The sequence below is a fragment of the Hylobates moloch genome, unplaced genomic scaffold (genome assembly GCF_009828535.3).
Source record: "Hylobates moloch isolate HMO894 unplaced genomic scaffold, HMol_V3 SCAFFOLD_18, whole genome shotgun sequence".
NCBI classification, from domain to species: domain Eukaryota; kingdom Metazoa; phylum Chordata; class Mammalia; order Primates; family Hylobatidae; genus Hylobates; species Hylobates moloch.
The window spans coordinates 60,368,167-60,391,483 of NW_026652293.1; the positions used below are offsets into that span (position 1 = coordinate 60,368,167).

General features: G+C 42.4%; 1 pseudogene; it reads right to left on the minus strand.

Annotated features, from left to right (window-relative positions):
- Positions 1 to 10,465: 10,465 nt before the first annotated feature.
- Positions 10,466 to 11,460, minus strand: LOC116457436 (nuclear ubiquitous casein and cyclin-dependent kinase substrate 1-like; annotated as a pseudogene).
- Positions 11,461 to 23,317: the final 11,857 nt, after the last annotated feature.

The following is a 23,317-nucleotide window of genomic DNA, read 5'->3' on the forward strand; positions in this document are numbered from 1 at the left end:
CACGCCTGTAATCCCAGCACTTTGGGAGGCCAAGGGGGGCGGATCACGAGGTCAGGAGATCCAGACCATCCTGGCTAACACGGTGAAACCCCGTCTCTACTAAAAATACAAAAATTAGCCAGGCGTGGTGGCGGGCTCCTGTAGTCCCAGCTACTTGGGAGGCTGAGGCAGGAGAATGGCGTGAACCTGGGAGGTGAAGCTTGCAGTGAGCCGAGATTGCACCACTGCACTCCAGCCTGGGCGACAGAGCGAGACTCCATCTCAGAAAAAAAAAAAAGATCTTTGGTTCATTTTTTTGGTTTTTTTTTTTTTTTTTTTGAGACGGAGTTTTGCTCTTGTTGCCCAGGATGGAATGCAATGGCACGATCTCGGCTCACTTCAACCTCCACCTACCAGGTTCAAGTGATTCTCCTGCCTCAGCCTCCCGAGTAGCTGGGATTATAGGCATGTGCCACCATGCCCAGGTAATTTTTTTTTTTTTTAGTAGAGGCAGGGTTTCACCATGCTGGTAAGGCTGTTCTCAAACTCTTGACCTCCAGTGATCCACCTGCCTTGGCCTCCCAAAGTGCTAGGATTATAGGTGTGAGCCACTGCACCCAGGCGTTTGGCTCATTTTTTGATGGGGTTCAGCGTTTTCTTATTTTAAAAAAATCAATTGTTTAATTTAATCGTTTTTACTATATTCAGAGTTTTGCACCCATCACCACAATCAATTTTAGAATTTTGTTATCTCCAAAAGGAAACCCATACTCATCAGAAGAAACTCATTGTTCTCCCCTCTCCCAGCCCCAGGCAACCATTAATCTACAGTTGACCCTGGAGCAACATGGGGCTTAAGGGCACTGACCCCTTGTGAAGCCGCAAATCTATGTATAACTTTGGACTCCCCCAAATTTAACTACTAATAGCCTACTGTTGACTGGAAGCCTTACTGATAACAATCGATTTACACATATGTATTATATACTATATACTTACAGTAATTAGAGAAAATAAAATTTTATTAAGAAAATCATAAGGAAGATAAAATATATTTACTATTCATTAAGTGGAAGTGAATCAAAATAGAGGGATCATCATGGCAAGTGGGAGGCAGAACTAGATTGCAGCTCTGACTTGGATGGACAGAGCAGCATGCAGAGGCTAGCATCGTGAATTTTAGCTCCAGAACAACTTCAGGAATAAACCAGGAATCCTGAGAGGACCCACAGACCCCCTGAAGGAAGTGGACGGCTCCTGCAGCACCCAGGAGACACCCCAAATATTGTGTGTCCAAAGTGTGGAAGTGGGAAAGGGAGATCTTCCACCCCTGAGGCACATAACCCACTGGGGAAACTGAAGGTCTAGTTTGCGGGAGAAGTTTCTGACCTTACCTGAAGCTGAGTCAATTTAGAGAGTCACGCAAAATACAAAGGTAGAGGAAGCAGCAGGAAAGGCCCTGGGAGCTTGCTGGCTCCCCAAGCAGCCCATTCCTGCCTGGCACCACAGGGATCTTTGGGAGGGTGGCCAGAGGCACGGGGGAAAACACTGCAGGGAGAAGAAAGTCTCCAGTTGAACTTCGTAACAATTTGAAGCAGGTGAGAAGCCTCCTGGCCAGAACTTTGGGTGCGGGCGGGGGGCATGAATCCAGCATGCAGATTCCACAGGCAGGGGAAGAACTAAAGCCTTTTTCTTTCACAGCCAGGAGGTGGGTAGCCTGGGGCAAGTTCTCAGCCCTGCTTGCCCACTGCCTAGAAACAGACTTGGTGCTGTTAGCACGGGCACAGTAGGAATGAGACCAGCCCTTCAGATTGTGTGGGAGCTGGGTGAGGCCTGTGACTGCCAGCTTTCCCTCACTTCCCTGACAACCTGCATGACTCAGAAGAGGCAGCCATAATCCTCCCAGGCACACAACTCCAGTGATCTGGGAACCTCACCCCCATCTCCCACAGCAGCTGCAGCAAGACCCGCCCAAGGAGAGTCTGAACTCAGACATGCCTAGCCCCTTCCCCGACCTGATGATCCTTCTCTACCCACCCTGGTAGCTGAAAACAAAGGGTATATACTCTTGGGAGTTCTAGGGCCCTACCCACAACCAGTTCCTCTCCATACTACTATAGCTGATGCTCTCTGGAAAGCACCACCTCCTGGCAGGAGGCCAACGAGAACAATAATAGCGCATTAAACCACCAAAGCTAAGAACTCTCGCAGATTCCATTTCACTCCCCGGCACCCTCCACCTCCACCAGAATAGGCGCTGGTATCCACAGCTGAGAGACCCATAGATGGTTCACATCACAGGACTCTGTGCAGACCCCAGTACCAGCCCAAAGCCTGGTAGACTTGCTGGGTGGCTAGACCCAGAAGAGAGATAACAATCACTGCAGCTCAGCTCTCAGGAAGCCACATCCATAGGAAAATGGAGAGAGTACTACATCAAGGGAACACCTCGTGGGGCAAAAGAATCTGAACAGGCCCGGCGCGGTGGCTCACGCCTGTAATCCCAGCACTTTGGGAGGCCGAAATGGGTGGATCACAAGGTCAGGAGATCAAGACCATCTTGGCTAACATGGTGAAACCTCGTCTCTACTAAAAAATACAAAAAATTAGCTGGGCGTGGCGGCGGGCACATGTAGTCCCAGCTACTTGGGAGGCTGAAGCAGGAGAATGGCGTGAACCTGGGAGGCAGAGCTTGCAGTGAGTTGAGATCGCACCACTGTACTCCAGCCTGGGAGACAGAGTGAGACTCCATCTCAAAAAAAAAAAAAAAAAAAAAATCTGAACGACAGCCTTCAGCCCTAGACCTTCCCTCTGACAGAACCTACCCAAATGAGAAGGAACCAGAAAATCAAACTCTGGTAATATGACAAGATATTACCTAAATGCCCCAGTTAAACGATACAGAACTGCAGAATGGATAAGAACTCACCAAACATCTGCTGCCTTCAAGAGACTCACCTACCACATAAGGACACACATAAAGAGGTGGAAAAAGGCATTTCATGCAAATGGACACCAAAAGTGAGCAGGGATAGCTATTCTTACATAAGACAAAACAAACTTTAAAGCAACAGCAGTTAAAAAAGACAAAGAGGGACATTATATAATGATAAAAGGCCTTGTCCAATAGGAAAATATCACAATCCTAAACATATATGCACCTAACATTGGAGCTCCCAAATTTATAAAACAGTTACTGCTAGACATAAGAAATGAGATAGACAGCAGCACAATAATAGTGGGGGACTTCAATACTCCACCCACAGCACTAGACAGGCCATCAAGACAGAAAGTCAACAAAGAAACAATGGATTTAAACTAGACCTTGGAACAAATGGACTTCACAGATATATAGAGAACATTTCATCCAACAACCACAGAACACACATTCTATTCAACAGCACATGGAACATTCTCCAAGATACACCATATGATAGGCCACAAAACGAGCCTCAATAAATTTAAGAAAATTGGAATTATATCAAGCATTCTCTCAGACCACAGTGGAATAAAACTGGAAACCAATTTCAAAATGAAAATTCAAAACCACGCAAATACATGGAAATTAAATAAGCTGCTCCTGAATGAGCATTGGGTCAAAAACGAAATCAAGAGGGAAATTTTAAAAAGTCTTTGAACTGAACGACAATAATGACACAACCTGTCAAACCCCCTGGGATACAGCAAAGGCGGTGCTAAGAGGAAACTTCATAGCCCTAAACACTTATATTAAAAAGACTGAAAGAGCACAAACTGACATTCTAAGGTCACACCTCAAGGAACTAGAAAAACAAGAACAAACCAAACTCAAACCCAGCAGAAGAAAGGAAATAACCAAGATCAGAGCAGAACCTAATGAAATTGAAACAAACAAAATGCAAACAAACAAAAAATGAAACAAAAAGCTGGTTCTTTGAAAAGATAAATAACATTGATAGACCATTAGCAAGATTAACCAAGAAAGGAGGAGAGAAAATCCAAATAACCTCAATAAGAAATGAAATGGGAGATATTACAGCTGACACCACTTAAATACAAAAGATCATTCAAGGCTACTATGAACACCTTTATGCACATAAACTAGAAAACCTAGAAGAGGCTGGATGTGGTGGCTCATACCTGTAATCCCAGCACTTTGGGAGGCTGAGGTGGGTGGATCACGAGGTCAGGAGTTCAAGACCAGCCTGGCTAATATGGTGAAACCCCATCTCTACTAAAAATACAAAAGTTAGCCAGGCGTGGTGGCACACGCCTGTAGTCCCAGCTACGCAGGAGGCTGAGGCAGGAGAATCACTTGAACCCAGGAGGTGGAAGTTGCAGTGAGCTGAGATTATGCCACTGCACTCCAGTCTAGTTGACAGAGCGAGACTCCATCTCGAAAAAAAAAAAGAAAAAGAAAATAAAAAGAATAAGAAAACCTAGAAGAGGTGGATGAATTTCTGGAAAAATACAACCCTCCTAGCTTAAATCAGGAAGGATTAGATACCCTGAACAGACCAATAACAAGCAGCAAGACTGAAATGGTAATTTAAAGATTACCAACCAAAAGAAGCCCGGAACAGATGGATTTTCAGTAGAATTCTACCAGACATTCAAAGAGGAATTGGTACCAATCCTTTTGACACTATTCCACAAGCTAGGGAAAGAAGGAACCCTCCCTAATTCATTCTATGCAGCCAGCATCACCCTAATTCCAAAACCAAGAAAGGACACAACCAAAAAAGAAAACTACAGACTGATATCCCTGATGAACGTAGATGCTAGAATCCTTAACAAAATACTAGCTAATTGAATCCAGCAACATATCAAAAAGGTAATCCACCATGACCAAGTGGGTTTTACACCAGGGATGCAGGGCAGGGATGGTTTAACATATGCAAGTCAAGAAATGTGATATACCACGTAAACAGAATTAAAAACAAAAATCATGTGATCATCTCAATAGAGAAGAAGCGTTCGACAAAATCCAAACAACCCTTTATGATTAAAACTCTCAGCAAAATTGACATACAAGGGACATACCTAAATGTAATAAAAGCTATCTATGACAAACCCACAGCCAACATAATACTGAATGGGGAAAAGTTGAAAGCATTCCCTCTGGGAACTGGAACAAGACAAGCATGCCCACTCTCACTACTCCTCTTCAATGTAGTACTGGAAGTCCTGGCCAGAGCAATCAGACAAGAAAGAAATAAAGGGCATCCAAATTAGTAAAGAGGAAGTCAAACTGTCACTGTTTGTTGATGCTATGATCATTTACCTTGGAAACCCTAAAGACTCCTTTAGAAAGCTCCTAGAACTGATAAAAGAATTCAACAAAGTTTCTGGATTGAAGATTAATGTACACAAATCAGTAGCTCTTCTATACACCAACAGCGACCAAACAAAGAATCAAATCAAGAACTCAACACCCTTTATAATAGCTGCAAAAAAAATTAAAATACTTAGGAATATATCTAATCAAGGAAGCAAAAGACCTCTACAAAGAAAACTACAAAACACTGCTGAAAGAAATCATAGATGTCACAAACAAATAGAAACACATCCCATGCTCATGGATGGGTATAATCAATATTGTGAAAATGACCATACTGCCTAAAGCAGTCTACAAATTCAACACAATCCCCATCAAAATACCACCATCATTCTTCATAGAATTAGAAAAAACAACTCTAAAATTCATATGGAACCAAAAAAAGAACCTGCATAGCCAAAGCAAGACTAAACAAAAAGAACAGATCTAGAGGCATCACACTACCTGATTTCAAACTATACTATAAGGCCATAATCACCCAAACAGCATGCTACTTGTATAAAAACAGGCACACAGATCAATGGAACAGAATAGAGAACCCAGAAATAAACCCAAATACCTACAGCCAACTGATCTTTGACAAAGCAAACAAAAACATAAAGTGAGGAGGCCAAGCATGGTGGCTCACGCCTGTAATCCCAGAACTTTGGGAGGCCGAGGTGGGTGGATCATGAGGTCAGGAGATCGAGACCATCCTGGCTAACACAGTGAAACCCTGTCTGTACTAAATATACAAAAAATTATCCAGGAGTGGTGGCGGGTGCCTGTAGTCCCAGCTACTCGGGAGGCTGAGGTAGGAGAATGGCGCGAACCCGGGAGGCAGAGCTTGCAGTGAGCTGAGATTGTGCCACTGCACTCCAGCCTGGGTGACAGAGCGAGACTCCATCTCAAAACAAACAAACAACAACAAGAAGAAAAAACCCACCACCACCAACAACAACAAAAAACATAAAGTGAGGAAAGGACACCCTTTTCAACAAATGGTGCTGGAATAATTGGCTAGCCACATGTAGGAGAATGAAACTGGATCCTCATCTCTCAGCTTATACAAAAATCAACTCAAGATGGATTAAGGACTTAAATCTAAGACCTGAAAGTATAAAAATTCTAGAAGATAACATTGGAAAAACCCTTCTAGACATTGGTTTAAGCAAGGACTTGATGAAGAAGAACCCAAAAGCAAATGCAATAAAAACAAAGAAAAATAGCTGAGATCTAATTAAACTAAGGAGCTTTTCTATGAAAAGGAACAGCCAGCAGAGTAAACAGACAACCCACAGAGTGGGAGAAAATCTTAATCTATACATCTGACAAAGGACTGATATCCAGAATCTACAATGAACTCATTCAAATCAGCAAGAAAAAAAATAAACAATCCCATGAAAAAGTGGGCTAAGGACATGAATAGAGAATTCTCAAAAGCAGATATATAAATGGCCAACAAACATATGAAAAAATGCTCAATATCACTAATGATCAGGGAAATGCAAATTAAAACCACGATGCAATACCACCTTACTCCTACAAGAATGGCCATAATCAAAAAAATAAAAAAACAGTAGATGCTGGTGTGGATGCGGTGATCAGACAACACTTCTACACTGCTGGTGGGAATGTAAACTAGTACAGCCACTATGGAAAACAGTGTGGAGATTCCTTAAAGAACTAAAAGTAGAACTACCATTTGATCCAGCAGTCCCACTACTGGATATCTACCCAGAGGAAAAGGATTCATTATATGAAAAAGATGCTTGTACATGCATGTTTATAGCAGCACAATTCGCAATTGCGAAATCATGGAACCAACCCAAATGCCCATCAATTGAGTGGATAAAGAAACTGTGGTGTATATATACACAATGGAATACTACTCAGCCATAAAAATGAATGAATTAACAGCATTTGCAGTGACCTGGATGAGCTTGGAAACTATTAGTCTAAGTGAAGTAACTCAGGAATGGAAAACGAAACACCGTATGTTTTCACCGATATGTGGGAACTAAGATATGAGGACCCAAAGGCATAAGAATAATACAATAGAATTTGGGGACTTGGGGGGAAGGGTGGGATGGGGAAGAGGGATAAAAGACTACAAATAGGGTGCAGTGTATACTGCTTGGGTGATGGGTGCACCAAAATCTCACAAATCACCAGTAAAGAACTTGCTCATGTAAGCAAACACCACCTGTACCCCAATAACCTATGGAAAAATCAAAAAATCAAAAATAAAATGCAAGTGAATAATCATAAAGGTATTCATCCTCATTGTCTTCTCATTGAGAAGACTGAGGAGGAAAAGAAAGAGGAGGGGTTGAGTTTTATTGTCCCAAGGGTGGTAGAGGCAGAAGAAAATCCACGCATAGGTGGACTCACGTAGTTCAAATCTATGTTGTTCAAGAGTCAACTGTTCTTTCTGTCTCTGTGAATCTGTCTATTCTGGGCATTTCATATAAATAGAATAATGCCATATGTGGTCTTCTGTGACTGGCTTCTTTCACTTAGCATAATGTTTTCAAGGTTCATACATATTGTAACATGAATCAGAATTTTTTTATTGCTGAACAGTATTCCATTGTATAGATATACCATTTTCATTCATTCATTCATTTAACAGCTTTTTAACTAGACTTTCCTTTTATCTGCTAATTTTCACTCCCCTTCAACCTCACTTTAAGAAGAACCTCATTACCAATTCCTAAGACTTTAAGGAGTTCTTCAGTGTAAGGTGGGCTGTTCTCAGCTTCCCAACCACTGCTATACAATTTGACACCCTCAGGTCTTCTAATTCAGTTATCACTTGTCCGAGGGCTTTCTGCCATCCAAAATTTTGTTTTTGCTTTCTCCTCTCTTCTTTGTCCATGTGGTTTATGTCTTTTTTGTGTTTCAAAATCCATTTAATTACTCTTTAGAATAACTTGAGAATAAGAGTTAATGCATGCATTTTACCTGCATCTTTAACTAAAATTTCTAGTATCAATCTCTAATAATAAGAGATGGCTTTAACCTGATTTTATAAAATCAATACAAATAGTGTAAAATTACTGTGCCAACATCATGGAAAACCATAAACAGTTAACTTAGATACATGCATACATGAAGCTGTAAATGATACACAATGTGGCTCTGGTTTTCATTTTAGACAAGCATGACGGACAGAAATCTCTCTCTCTTGGTCCTTCTTGATCCTTCCATTGCCATTGGTTCATTGTCATCTACTGATCTTTTTCTGTCACACACATTGCCCCATATCCCACACCTTCCTCTATCAGTAAGTCCTCTTCCTGGTATTGAGAATTTTATATAGGCATACTTCAGAGATATTGCACGTTCAGTTCCAGACTACTGCAATGAGGCTAATATCGCAATAAAGTGAGTCATATGAATGTTTTTGTTCCCCAGTGCATATAAAAGTTATGTTTATACTATACTGTAGTCTATTAAGTGTGCAATAGCATTATGTCTAAAAACTGTACATACTTTAAAAACACTTTATTGCTAAAAAATGTTAATGATAGGCTGGGTGCGGTGGCTCATGCCTGTAATCCCAGCACTTTGGGAGGCTGAGGCAGGCAGATCACGAGGTCAGGAGATCGAGACCATCCTGTCTAACACAGTGAAAGCCTGTCTGTGCTAAAAATACAAAAAATTAGCCGGGTGTGGTGGCACGCACCTGTAGTCCCAGCTACTTGGAGGCCAAGGGAGGGGAATCGCTTGAACCTGGGAGGTGGAGGTTGCAGTAAGCTGAGATTGCACCACTGCACTCCAGCCTGGGCGACAGAGTGAGACTCTGTCTCAAAAAAAAAAAAAAAAAATTGCTAATGATAATCAAGTCTTCAACAAGTTATAATCTTGCTGGTGAAGGGTCTTGACATTGACAGCTGCTGATTGATCAAGGTGGTTGTTGCTGGGGGTTAGTATGTATATTCGTTGGGGTTCTTCAAAGAGATAGAACCAATAGGGTAGATAGATAAGCAGATGACAGGGGATTTATTAGGAAGATTGACTCACGTGATTATGGACGCGAAGAAGTCCCACAACAGGCTGACTACAAGCTGGAGACTCTGAGATGCTGGTAGCATGGCTCAGCCCAAGTCTAAAGACCTCAGAACCAGGGAGGCGGGTGGTGTAACTCTCAGTGTGAAGTCAGAGGCCTGAGAACAGGGGAAGCCATTGGTTTTAGTCCTGGAGTCCAAAGACTGGAGAGCCTGAAGTTGTTGTCCAAGGATAGGAGAGGAAGAGTGTATTCCAGCTCCAACAGACAGCACAACATAACTGCCTTTTTGTTTTGTTTTCTCCAGGCCCCTGGAAGATTGGATGGTGCCTGCCTATACGAAGGGCAGATATTCCCCTCCTCGTCCACTTAGACTCACATGCCAATCTCCTCTAGAAACACCCTTGCAGACACACCCCAAAATAACACTTTTAGAGGTTTGTATGTTTCCTTAATCTAGTCAAGTTGACACTTGAAATTAACCATCATCACAGGGTGGCTGTGACCATTTCTTTTTTTTTTTTTTTTTTACCAGTTCAGAATTCATCTTTATCTTCTACCTGCCTCATCAGTGGAAGTTTAAAGTCATGATTTTTTTAGACATTTATACTTGTGTACATAGACAAATAAACTCATATTGGATGACAACTGATTTTTTTACAGTCCAGGTAGAGAAAGAAGCAATCATTTTGAACTAAAATCTTTCTACGTTTTTTAAATTACTATTCAATTTGCTATTGTTTAGCAAAAAGCAAAGTTTCCATAGTGTTCATCTCAAATCTTACTGCTTTACAACTTTGGTACACCTTCCATTAAAAATAAAAAGATGAAGCAGTCAATCCAGTGATTAATTTGACATAGCTTTCACTGGGAAAGGGCAGCTGGGGGTGGGGATGGGGGCATTGGCAAAGAGACCAATAGACAAAAAGATAACTTAAACAATTAAACATACAATGGTTTTATTTTTAAAAGAGAGAGAGAGAGAAGTGTTACTTTCAACAATTGGAAAAAAGCACTGAAAGCCCATGGGTCAAGCCATAGACAAAACCATTTCTATCTTAAGTAGGTTCTTTTTTTCCTCCCTCTCTTTTCTTCTTTTCTTTTTCTTTTTCTTTCTTTTCTTTGTTCCCTTCTCTTCTCTCCTCCTCTCCTCCTTTCCTCCTCTTCTCTCCTTTTCTTTAAAGCTCTCCCCAAACCATCGTCGCTTTTAAGCCTTCCCAGATGCCTTCATCCCCAGATTTCTTGGGTGGGGGCTTGTAGATGTTTTCTTTTCCAGCGGGCTTTCTGGTTCCTCATCTTCCTTGGGAGAATGAGTCTTTTCCTTTGATAGCTTTGAAACTGTGGGGCGACCCACATTCCCTTTGCCTTTCACTGGACTTGGCGTCACTGTAGCCTTTAGCCTGGGTTTGAACATTTTCTTTTCTCTTCTCTCAGGTTTGGACTTCTTAACCATCTTTTTGTTTTTCTTTTTTGAATTGCCATAGTCACTATCATCATCATCTTCCATCAGGAAATCTTCATTGCTGCTGGAATTCTCCCAGAAGGGTGCCTCATCCTCTTCTTGTTCTTCCTCATGCCCACATCTTCCATGAGCTCTGTTTGGAAGCTGCTTTAGATGCTGCCTGCTGTGCTGGCATACATTTTTGTGATCTTCGTTCTCATCTTCATTATCCTCTGCTGAGTGAAAATTATCCTTCTTGGTCTTCAGATCTTTTTCTTCTGAGTCCTCACTTCCTGTGAATTCTTTTCAGATTGCCTTATTTTTAGCTTCTAGGGGAGATGATCAAATTTTCTTAGTGGTAGGGCCCGAATCTCTTCCATAATCTTCATCTGCATCATCAGATTCCTGAAACTGTGAGTAAACAACAAACCTTCCTATTTCTGAAGAGTCACGACATGTTCTCTGTCGAAACAAGACGGAGTTGAGAAGCCAAAGACCAGGACACCCCCAACCCCATGCACTTGGCGGCCACCCCCCACTCCTAACTTCAGCTGAACCCTGAGCTGCTGGCTTCTCAAACTCTGCTGCTCTTTGGTTTAGAGGAGCCCCCCACTCCCCCTTCTCTTCAAAATGCAACCATTTCTTAAAGTAAGACAATGAAGTTTGCTTCATCGATTGACTCTTCTTTTCATGAAAGATTTCTCTGTAGCATGCAAAGTTATTTGACGGCATTTTACTCACAGTAGAACTTCTTTCAAAATTGAAGTCAATCTCTCAAACCCTGCTGCTGCTTTAACAACTAAGTTTACGTAATATTTTAAATCTTTTGTTGTCATTTCAATAATATTCACAGTCTTCATCAGGAGTAGTTTCCATCTCAAGAAACCACTTTCTTTGCTCATCCATAAGAGGCAACTCCTCATCCATTAAACTTTTATCATGAGATTGCAGCAATTCAGTCACATCTTCAGGCTCCACTGCTAATTCTAGTTCTCTTACACTTTCTACCACATCTGCAGTGACTTCCTCCACTGAAGTCTTAAAGTCCTCAAAGTCATCTATGAGGGTTGGAATCAACTTCTTCCAAACTCCTGTTAACATGGATATGTTCTTCCATGAATCATGAATGTTCTCAATGGCATCTAGAATGGTGAATCCTTTCCAGAAGGTTTTCAACTGACTGTGCCCAGATCTATCAAAGAATCACTATCTATGGTCACTATAGCCTTACAAAATGTATTTATTGGCTGGGCACAATGGCTCATGCCTGTAATCCCAGCACTTTGGGAGGCTGAGGCAGGTGGATCATCTGAGGTCAGGAGTTCGAGACCAGCCTGGCCAACATGGTGAAACCTCGTCTCTACTAAAAATACAAAAATTAGGTGGGTGTGGTGGCTCATGCCTGTAATCCCAGCTACTCAGGATGCTGAGGCAGGAGAATCACTTGAACCGGGAGGCAGAAGTTGCATGGAGCCAAGATGGCGCCACTGCACTTCAGCCTGGGCAACAGAGTGAGGCTCCGTATCAAAAGAAATTAAATAAATAAATAAAGTGAGAGATGTGCAACTCTTTTACTTAACACTTAAGAGGCCACTGTAGGGTTATTAATTGACCTAATTTTAATATTGTTGTATCTCAGGGAACAGGGAGGACCCTGAGGAGGGGGAGAGAAAAGGGGGAACAGCCAGTCAGTGGGAGGAGCCGGTTGGTGGAGCAATCAGAGCACACACATTTATTGATCAGGTTCACCTTCTTATATGGGTGCTGCCCATGACTCCCCAAAACAATTACAACAGTAACATCAAAGATCACTGATCACAGATCAGTATAACAGAAATAACAATGATGAAAAAGTTTGAAATATTGTGAGAATTACTGAAATGTGTCACAGAGATCATGAAATGAGCACATGCTGTTAGAAAAATGTCAAAGATAGGCTGGGACATGGTGGCTCACACCTGTCACCCCAGCACTTTGGGAGGCCAAGAGGAACACTTGAGCCCAGGAGTTCAAGACAGTCTGGGCAACATAGTGAGAGCCTCATTTCTTAAAAAAAAAAAAAAAAAAAAAGTTAAACCAGGTATGTCTTTAATTGCAGAGCATTCCCAATCACTCAGCCCACCACTGCTCCTTTAAGAAGGCTCTTTGTGATGTTCTGTAGTTCTAGCTCTGCACATTCCCAGTTTCCTCTTGAATGATTCTATCTTCCACTGAAACATAGCAAGATCGCTTAAGATCCTATAAAAATGACTTTGGCATGGCCCTTTGCCTGGGAACGGCTTTTTCAGTTGTTGCTGCTGCTGCTGTGTAATACGTTAGGTTACACGGACTATCTGTTTTTTGTTAAAGAGAATGACTTCCAAGTTCAGTAGGTGCTTCTTGAAAACATAGTTCCCCGTGATGCAATAATAATTGATTCTGTTATTTCCATAGTTCCCCATGATGCAATAATAATTGGTTCTATTATTTTCTAATTCTTGTTCTTATGTATGTGACATATGACATGCAACTGAGACACAGTTCCTATATTTTATATTTATTGTTTGTTCCGCAATCTTTTCACAGATGGGATTAGGTTGAACATTACCCTGTTCTATCTGAATTATATGCAATATGCTATAAATTTGAATAATCCACAGTAAGATGATTTGAAGCTTAACTCTGCCCCAGCAGGTGATAATTATTTTATTAGAGCATTCTGTATCTAGTCACTCTGCATAGTGTTGACTCTTGGTTTGAAGTCACATCTCATGCCTGTGGTTCAGCATGCATCTTTGGGCCTCAATGTCTTAGAAAAACTTAGCTTAGTGGACTGGATTTACAGACCTGGGGAGGACATGGAAATTTCATGTTTCTCATCCAGAATCTTCTTCCAACTTGCTGTGTGGCCTTCCACACGTCATTTCATACTCGCTCGATCATTTCTTCATTTCAGCATGGAAACAGAGCCCATTAGCTTCTCAAGGGCATTGTAAGAAAGGGGAGAGCAGTGGTCAAAACGGAAACAAACTGAAAAATATCAAGATCCCCTCAATAGTTCTGACCTCTAGTGAAAAAAGGAACAAGGCGGTACCGGAAAACCCAGTATGTATATAGCCAAAACCAAAGACTTGTTGTTGTTATAAAGAAAAGGGAACGATGTCTGATTTTAACATTCACATATTCCAAACCACAGTCTTCCAGGTCTCTCTCCCACAGCCAAGGCTGATGGTAGCAGCCAGGTCTACAGGAAAGTTTCCAGAAAGCAGATTTTGGCAAAGGTTGCCTTTAAACCTGCAGAGAATACAATTCCAGTTTTTGGGGTTTTTTTCTTAAGCACATTTTCATTCCTTTTTGCCACAGAATTTCATGGACTATGTTTATCTTTCTTTTTCAGGTCATAGTATATAGACTTTTCACAGTCAGACATGAGGAGCAGACATATTTCTTGAGTGTTTTTTCTTTCTTTCCTTACAAAATTCTTTCAACTTGGAGGTGAAGCCAAATTCTAAGATTATATTTTCAGAGAATCATTTCTCTTATGTGATCATTACTTCAGAGAAGGAAGGAGATATTAAAGTCCACTCTCTGACTGCTTTGAGAAGAGGCTCACATATGCCAAGTGAAAGGAATAATTATTGATTTTAATTATATTCCCTGGACAAATGGCCCCTGTGGCCCAGAGTCCTGGCACCCAGAGATGGCAGTGAGCCCTGGGTCTGTTTAGGATAGTTTTGTAAAAAAAAAGAAAGAAAGAAAAAAAAAAACCACTGCAAGTGCACTGGTTTTAGAGGAATGTCCAAGAAAATTACCCTCCTTCTCCTCAGAACATGTCATTACAGAAAAATAGAAGTCCCTGCATTCCAATCTGATTTTCATTTAACTCTTCAAGCCTGTAAATTTTGCCATGAGGTAAGGGGCTGATTCAGAGCTCCAGAATCCTTTTGGTGCCACAGACACTATTTCAAAATGGATATGCTTTTGGGTTTCTTAGTGTTACTCTGCTAGGGTCATGGAATAAATGGGGCTCTGTGTGAGGAGAACTCCCAGTCCTGGTAAACAAGAACCGGGATGCCTGGTGGTCAAAGTAGCTGCCTTGCGTTTTAAAGGTTAGGAGTTCAAATCTTGTGGGTTTGAGCGTGGGTTAAAGTATGCACGTATCTAGGTTGAAGAAGCAATAACGTTGCACAATGGAATTTGGCTTACCCATATCTAATTTCTGGCTACAATTAATTAAATACATACTTCCTATGGAATTCTTTACCTTATGATCGTGGACAAAGGGTCCACATTCCAGAGGGCACAGGAAAGCTTTACTTTCCAAGCTTCCTGGGCTGTACGGTGTATATAGACTTGAATTCTACCACATTGGCATGCGGTTCATATTTGTCACATTCCTTAAATTCTGATAGACCTATAGCCCCAGGCCTCCTTTCTCCTCTTAATTTTCTTTTCTCCTGATTTTCCAGAGAGAGAATAATTTACAGGTTTGTTTTTTTTTTAAAAAAAAACCAGAGTCTTGCTCTGTCATCCAGGCTGGAGTGCAGGGGCGCCATCTTGGTTGACTGCAACCTCCGCCTCCCTGGTTCAAGCTATTCTCCTGCCACAGCCTCCCAAGTAGCAGGGATTGCAGGCATGTCCACCTAATTTTTGTATTTTTAGTAGAGACAGGATTTCACCATGTTGGCCAGGCTGGTCTTCAACTCCTGGCCTCAAGTGATATGCCCACCTCGGCCTCCCAAAGTACTAGTATTATAGACACGAGCCACTGTGCTCAGCCTAATTGGCAGTTTTAAAGACATGTTTTTTGCACAGATGACCCATTGGAAATAGGCCCCATTGATAGGAAATATAAACTGTATTAGGGCCTGTAATTGTAGTGGTCTAATCTTTGTAATGCTTTGTTTTTCTATAGCATTTCAATGTTTATGAAACATATATATAATCTCTTTTTACCCTTAGTGTCTTCGAGGAAGGTAAATATTGTTCCCATTTTGTGGATAAGAAAAATGAGAACCAGAGCGATTAAGGGCTTGTTCAAAAGTATTCAACCAGTTAATGTCAGAGCTGGTACTTGAACTCAGGCATCTACAACTCTAAATGTTTTCAATGATAGTAGAATTGCCTGTAATGGCAAAACATTGTAGAATCATATTGACGTTTTAGATTGTGTTGCCAGTCGTACTTCATTGAGCTATGCTTGGTAATGCCACTGCCATCTTGGAAAGAAAATAGATGCTGAAGTTCTCCATAGATGCTGAACACTCAGAAAGTGCCAATAGTTGCATCGATTTGATTATATCTGCTACCTCAATCCCTCTGAAACACCTGCAAATAAAGGAAAATAACTAACCCATTGTGCCCCCATCTAAGAATGCCTGAAATCAGAAATATCCCAGCATTGTGACCTGAAGTTGCCTCAGCAGGAAGTTCTGTTTTTTAAATTAGGACTCTAGCCATTTTTTTTCCAGTAGCTCTTATTGCCAGTGGGGCTTTAAGCAAATAGTTCCCAGGAAAGCTGTCTATACCTACATGAGATGAAGACAATAATGATACCTGCTTCCTGTCTACCTGGCAAGTGTGTTGGGAAAAGCAACAAGATAATGTCTGTCATGTGCTTTGAATGCCTAGAAAGAAAGATAGGGTTTATGAGCAAGGGTGTAATTATATTGAGTCAGCCATGATATCATCGTCTATATTATACGTATGTGGTTGTTGCCTAAGACACTGCTGAATATAATTTGGCTCTCATATTTGATGTTTTAAGGACATGATGATGTTACAATAATTTAGCAGAAGAGCCTACGTTGGGAAAGGAAGGTATCCTTTTCTTTTAAAAATTCCTGTATGACTGAAATTTATTTTAGGCTATCTTCTCCAGCTGGTCCTGCAATTAGGACGGCCTCCAGTGTTCACAAAGCACTCCTTCCATTTCTTCATCAGTCAAGTGATTCCTCCTCTAGCTGGTCCAGGATTTATGGCAGGAAGGTGACCTGGAGAAGGGAGAAAATGTGTCCAACTCTACCGAGGGACCACTACAATTTAAAAGCCCAAATAGAGGATTTCTATGACCATGCTTCTAGAAAACCTATGCCTGTCAGGCCAGTTCCCATAGAGCAATGTCCTGTCCCACACCTAACAGGGCCAGAGCAGATGACTTGCCCCCAACCACCATTTGAATTTGTTTAAAAGAATAATTCTAGGCCAGGAGCGGTGGCTCATGTCTGTAACTCCAGCACTTTGGGAGGCTGAGGCAGGGTGGATCACCCGAGGTCAGGAGTTCAAGACCAGCCTGGCCAGCATGGTGAAACCCCGTCTCTACTAAAAATTCAAAAATTAGCTGGGCATGGTGGTGGGCACCTGTAATCCCAGCTACTCAGGAGGCTGAGGCAGGGGAATCACTTGGACCTGGGATGGGGAGGTTGCGGTGAGCCAAGATCACACCACTGCACTCCAGCCTGGATGACAGAGCGAGACTCCATCTCAAAACAAAAACAAAAATAAAAACCAAAACCAAACAAACAAAAAATAATTCTAAAACCACAACTCATAACCATTCAAGCACCTTTTGGAATGCCAGGCACTGCCTAGGGCACTAGAGATATAGATGTTAAAACATTATTCCTGGGCCAGGCACTGTAGTTCATTCCTGTAATCCCAGCACTTTGGGAGGCCAAGGCAAGAGGATCTCTTGAACCCAGGAGTTCAAGACCAGCCTGGGCAACATAGGGAGACCCTGTCTCTACAAAAAAATAAAAAATTAGCTGGGCATGGTGTTGTGTGCCTGTAGTCCCAGCTACTTGGGTAGTAGGGCTGAGGTGGGAGGATTGTTTGAGCCCGGGAGGTCAAGGCTGGAGTAAGCCATGTTCATGCCACTGCACTCCAGCCTGGGCGACAGAACTAGACCCCATCTCAGAAAACAAACAAACAAACAAACAAACAACCCAACAACAATAAAAACCTTATTCCTTAGGGAAATGGCTGTCCAAGGAGGAGACACTTGGAAAGGACCAGCATCCAGTAAAGTGCCTGGGACACAGTAGGACCAGAAGCACACTCACTGAATGAATGGCTAATAATGTATTACAAGGTGATGAGGACCATAATAACGAAAGCACAAGGTGCCATGGGAGCATGTTAGAGGCCACCTAACTAAGAGTGGTAAGAGGAGGAAGGAGAGTGCACGGAAGACCATGGGCAACGGCTTTACATAGGAAAGGGTGGGCAAGCCCTCGGTTTATGATGACAACAGCATAGAGTGTCAGGCTTTTTATTCTATTCTAGTTCACTTAAAAAGCAAACAAGCAAACAAACAACATGCCAGTCACAGCCCACTAAAGGTTTCAAGCCACAGTGTGAAAGTTCTATATTATTAGAAAGGATTTTCTCTTCTTCACACCTGTCAGCCTAGGAGCCAAGGACTAGACAACAGAATCAAAATGTTTGCTTGGGAGTTCTTAAATATCTGCCACTGAGCACAATCATTTCCACCCCATCTTAACATTATTTTTTTCAGTCATGAGCAACCATGGGTATTAGTTTCCTATGGCTGCTGTAAAACATTGCCATAAATGTGGAAACCTAAAACAAATATATTCTTTCATGGTTCTGGGGGCCAGAAGCCTGAAGTCAGTTTCACGGAGCTGAAATCAAGGTCCCGGCAGGGCTGAGCCCCTCCCAAGGCTCTAGGGGAGAATTCGCTCTTTTCCTTTTCTCCCAGCTTCTGGTGGCTGCTCCTTTCTTTGGCTTGTGGCCACATCACTCCAGTCTCTGAGTCCCTGGCCACGTTGCCTTCTACTCTTCTGTCTGTGTTGAATCTTCCTCTTCCTCCCTCTTATTTAGGGCTCGCCGGCAATCCCTCTGTCGAAAGATGTATAATTTAATCACACCTACAACTTTCTTTTTTTGCCCTATAACATTCACAGGTTCCAGTGATTAGGAGGTAAACATCTTTATGAGTTGAGGGGGCGTTATTCAGTCTGCCACAACATCTCTGTCTGAATCACTGAGTCTCCAGTACAAACCTGTTGAATATCTCAGTTGAGTTTCTCTTTGCTTTCATTCAAGAAGGCAGAATAACTCCTCTCCTCTTTCTTTAGGGGAGAAGAAAATGGGTGAGAGGATGGGAGGTAACTTTTGCTGAGCCCCTACATTTGCATGCACTCTTCATAGCAAGATTGTGTGTAGCTATTATCACCATTTTCCAGCTGACAAAGGCGAGGCTCAGTGGGGCCGAGTGACTCGCCCAGGTTCTCCCAGGGAATACGTAGAAGAGTCAGAATTTGAATATGGATCTGCCTGATTTCAAAACTCATGTCCTTTCTGTTATACCAACATTCCTCAAATTTCAGGAACACATCAGCACCTCATAAAGGAAAAAATATATATATCTACAAGCCTCAATTTGAGAAAAAAACTAATTTAAAGAACTAAGTTTTATTCTATAAAAACATAAATTTTACCTATTTAGTTCTTTATTTTTTATGAGACAGGGTCTTGCTCTGTCACCCAGGTTGGAGTGCAGTGGCACCATCATAGCTCACTGCAGCCTTGAACTCCTGGGCTCAAGCAATCCTCCAGCCTCAGCCTCCTGAGTAGCTGGGACTGCAGGGAGCACACCACCATGCCCAGCTAATTTTTTAAAACAAATTCTTGTAGAGACAGGGTCTCACTGTGTTGCCCAGGCTGGTCTCAAACTCCTGGGATCAAGGAATCCTCCCACCTCAGCCTCCCAAAGTGATGTAGGCTCAAACTTCTGGTCTCAAGCAATCCTCTCTACTCCACCTCCCAAAGCACTGGGATTACTGGCATCAGCCACCGTGCCCGGCCTCAAGGCTCCTAAAACTAAGACCCAGGATGGCCACATTTCAACCATGTTGCACCACTGCTTAGGAAATGCTTTCAGTGAAACAAAGCATTTGCCACTAATAAGACTTTAACACCAGCAATCTGTTAATATTATAGATGTAAGTTAAATATTTCCACCACAGAGATGCTTCATCAACTTCAGTCAGATTAAAGTAATGGACGTGGCATTTTCTGACCTTAATCTGAATGAAAGTTTAGCTGGATGTCCCATGCAAGCCTTGTAGGTGAAAAATGTTACCCTTGTTCTGGCATATTCTAACCACCTGTAATAACATTGAAGCCTAATGCTTATTGAGCAGTTACTTGGTTACACTTATTATGTGCTAAGCACTTTACATGACTTAATGTATTTAACATTCATGAAAACTTTATGAGGTAGGTCATATCTTTATTGCCCTTTACAAATGATAAACAGAGGCACAGAAAGGTTAGGTAATTTCTCCAAAGTCCTACTGCTAGTAAGAGGTGTAGAGCTAGGATTAAAGACAGTCATCGGGTTATAGACACCATCTTTTTTTTTTTTTTTTTTTAAAGACAGGGTCTCACTTTGTTGCCTAGGCTAGATTCGAACTCCCAGGCTCAAGCAATCCTCCCACCTCAGCCTCCCAAGTAGCTCGGACTATAGGTGTGCAGCACTGTGCCCAGCCAGCCACCATGTTTTAATATAACTGACAACAAAGATGTTAATTCTGTGTCCAGACCCATTTCTTGGGCCCAGGCCTGAGACCTCAAGTGTCGCACAGAGCTCCAGCCCTGTCTGCCCCCAACCTCCCTGGCCTATAGCAGTTTTGCTATATCAGCCTCTTTCGTGAGGTCTTATGCTTCCCTTTCACTGTCTATTCACCCTGGGACACAGAAAACGTGAAATGCACTACTCCTATATTGGATACTAGAAATTCCAGTCTACTTCCTACCTCCTGTTCCAATCAACAGCCTCTACGGTGAAGAGAAAAATGGAATATCCCCCCCCACCACGCCTCTCTGTGTTCACTCTATTCCCTCAGTCTACCTTTTTGTGACCTTTTTCCTTCAAAGATTTCCCTGGAAAAATGCTGGGGTTACAGGAGAGACACCACGTGGTTTGTCTCAAATTTCCTAGGAATGGATAGGCTTCCAATTTCAAGAGATCCTTCGAGTCCTTAATCATTTCTTCCTTCATCATGACTCAGATATTCTTGCACACTGATCATTAAACTTTGTCCATGTCAGTGAAATTTGGTTCTAGTTGAGATTCAGTTCCAGGTGACTGAGTACTTGCACATAGCTGCACTCTGTAAGGTGTAATACATTCTCATGTTCCTAAAGATTTGCTCTTCTCCTTCTAGCGTGTGTTCCCAGGAAGAATACGATCCACTGTGTAAGAATGCATTCTACAATGCATTCTACCAAAGCCTTGTGCTTGGTTTGTTGTCTTGGTTGCATTTCTGGGAGGCATATTCCTGATCCTCGTCCAACTGAAGAATCTAAGTACTCAAGCTTGGAAACCCCTTCTCTAAGAATATACAGTAGTCCCCCACTTATCTGAAAGGGGTACATTCCAAGACTGCCAGTGGATGCCCGAAGCCACAGATAGAACCAAGCATCACATATACTATGTTTTTTTGATCTGATAATCAAGATGGCTAAATGATTTTGTGCAGATAAAAAGGTAGGATTCGCATCCTGGGCAGGAATGGAGTAGGACAGCCTGAGATTTCATCATGCTACTCAGAATAGCACAAAATTTAAAACTTATGAATTGTTCATTTCTAGAGTTTTCCATTTAATCTTTCTGGGTTTTTCATTTGTTTGTTTGTTGAGACAGGGTCTTGCTCTGTTGCCCAGGCTGGAGTGCAGTGGTGTGATCATGGGTCACTACAGCCTTGAACTCCCAGGCTCAAGTGTTTCTCTTGCCTCAGCCTCCTGAGTAGCTGAGACTACAGGCATGCACCACCACAACTGGCTATTTTTAATTTTTATTTGTAGAGACAGGGTCTCACTATATTGCCTAGGCTGGTCTTGAACTCCTGAGCTCAAGCAATGCTCCTTCCTCTACCTCTCAAAGTGCTGGGATTATAGGTGTGAAGCACCATGTCCTGCCATTTAATATTTTTTGGACTGCAGTTGACCAGAGGTAACTGTAACTGTGGAAAGCGAAACCGTCAATAAGGGGGGACTATGGTATAGACAGTCCTCAAAAGGCCCCAGTCAATGATGAAAGCTGTGCAGATGTCCTGACAACCACGAAGCAACTCACTGTAGAAAATTATAATAATATAAAGATTACATAAGGTCAACTCTGTGGGGTTCTCAAATTATACCTCACTTACTCTGAGGTGAGCAGATCCATATTAGTTCTACTGTTCTTTTTTGTTTAAGAAGGAGTCTCACTCTGTTGCCCAGGCTGGAATGCAGGGGCGTGATCTCAGTTCACTGCAACCTCCACTGTGAAACCTCTGGGTTCAAGTGATTCTCCTGTTTCAGCCTCCCAAGTAGCTGGAATTACAGTCACCCACCACCATGCCTGGCTAATTTTTTTGTATTTTTTGGTAGAGATGGGGTTTCACCATATTGGCCAGGCTGGTCTTGAACTCCTGACCTCAAGTTATCCACCCACCTTGGCCTCCCAAAGTGCTAGGATTATAGGCATGAGCCACTGCACCTGGCCTCTCATTTCTTAATCATTGATTTCCACTTCTACCTGAAAGACTCCGAACTCTGAAGTAGTTAACCCCACCAGTTTTCTCCTACATAGTCCAGATTAGGGTCTGTGTCTGGCGTCTAAGAATCCCACAGCAGCCACAGCCACCCTGACTCTCTCCTTGGATTTCATCTTTTAGTCTCTGGACTCAGCCCCAACATTTGGACATTTGCAAGCAGAAAAATATGTTCCCGAATAAGGAAGTCAATAAAAAAATCGGTGTTTACATTTTTCACTCCTTTCTCATTCCCTGCACTTATAGGGCCCTTCTCTAAGATAATGTCAATCTATTTAATCTGCTTCCTTAAACTGTAAAGTTCTTCAGAGAAAAAAACAATCCATCAAGTGCTTTGTTTCCCCTTCACTTCCCCTGGTCAGGGTCCATCAGACAATCCATGTGGCTGACAGAGCGAGTGAGAAACCCTGGCCCTTCCAGCCAGGTGGGCATACTTCCTCTGCCCCCAGGTTCCTTAAAAAATGGTCATTCTTATTTTGTTATTTAGTGTGGTTTTTATCCAGAGAGGTCAGTTCTTCCGAGGGGCAGACTTTCAACCAACTGATCAAGAAATCTGGCAGAACCTTTCCCATCTCAGGATTCCCGGTAGAAAGAAAACCATGCTGCATGTGGCTCTGGGAGAGGAGATCACTTCTGAGCATGGTTGGCTGCTTTTTCCCCTGTCCCTCTGAGATCCTAGCAGCCCCTTTACAGAATCCCTGAATGTTATGCTTATTGGTCATTCTCGCTACCCAGCCTTTAAACATTCTTTCCCTTTGGAAAGAAGCATCCAAAAGAAGGGAGGCAGGACTCTATTTCCTACTTCAAAAGCCAAAGAGGGCAGAGAGTTTCTCTCTTTGCCCCAGCAGCTAGGGGACCAGCATATTACCCTCAGTTCAGCTGATCAGTGGCCCCAGTAGGACAGGAAGCCTGTGGGGAGGCAGAAGGTTTTGGTGGTGGCTGTGCTGGAGTTGAGTGTCCAGCAGCACAGCAATGAGTGTTCAGGGGTGCCAGAGCCCAGCAGCATGATGACAAGTGCTCAGCACTGACAACACCAATGACAGCAT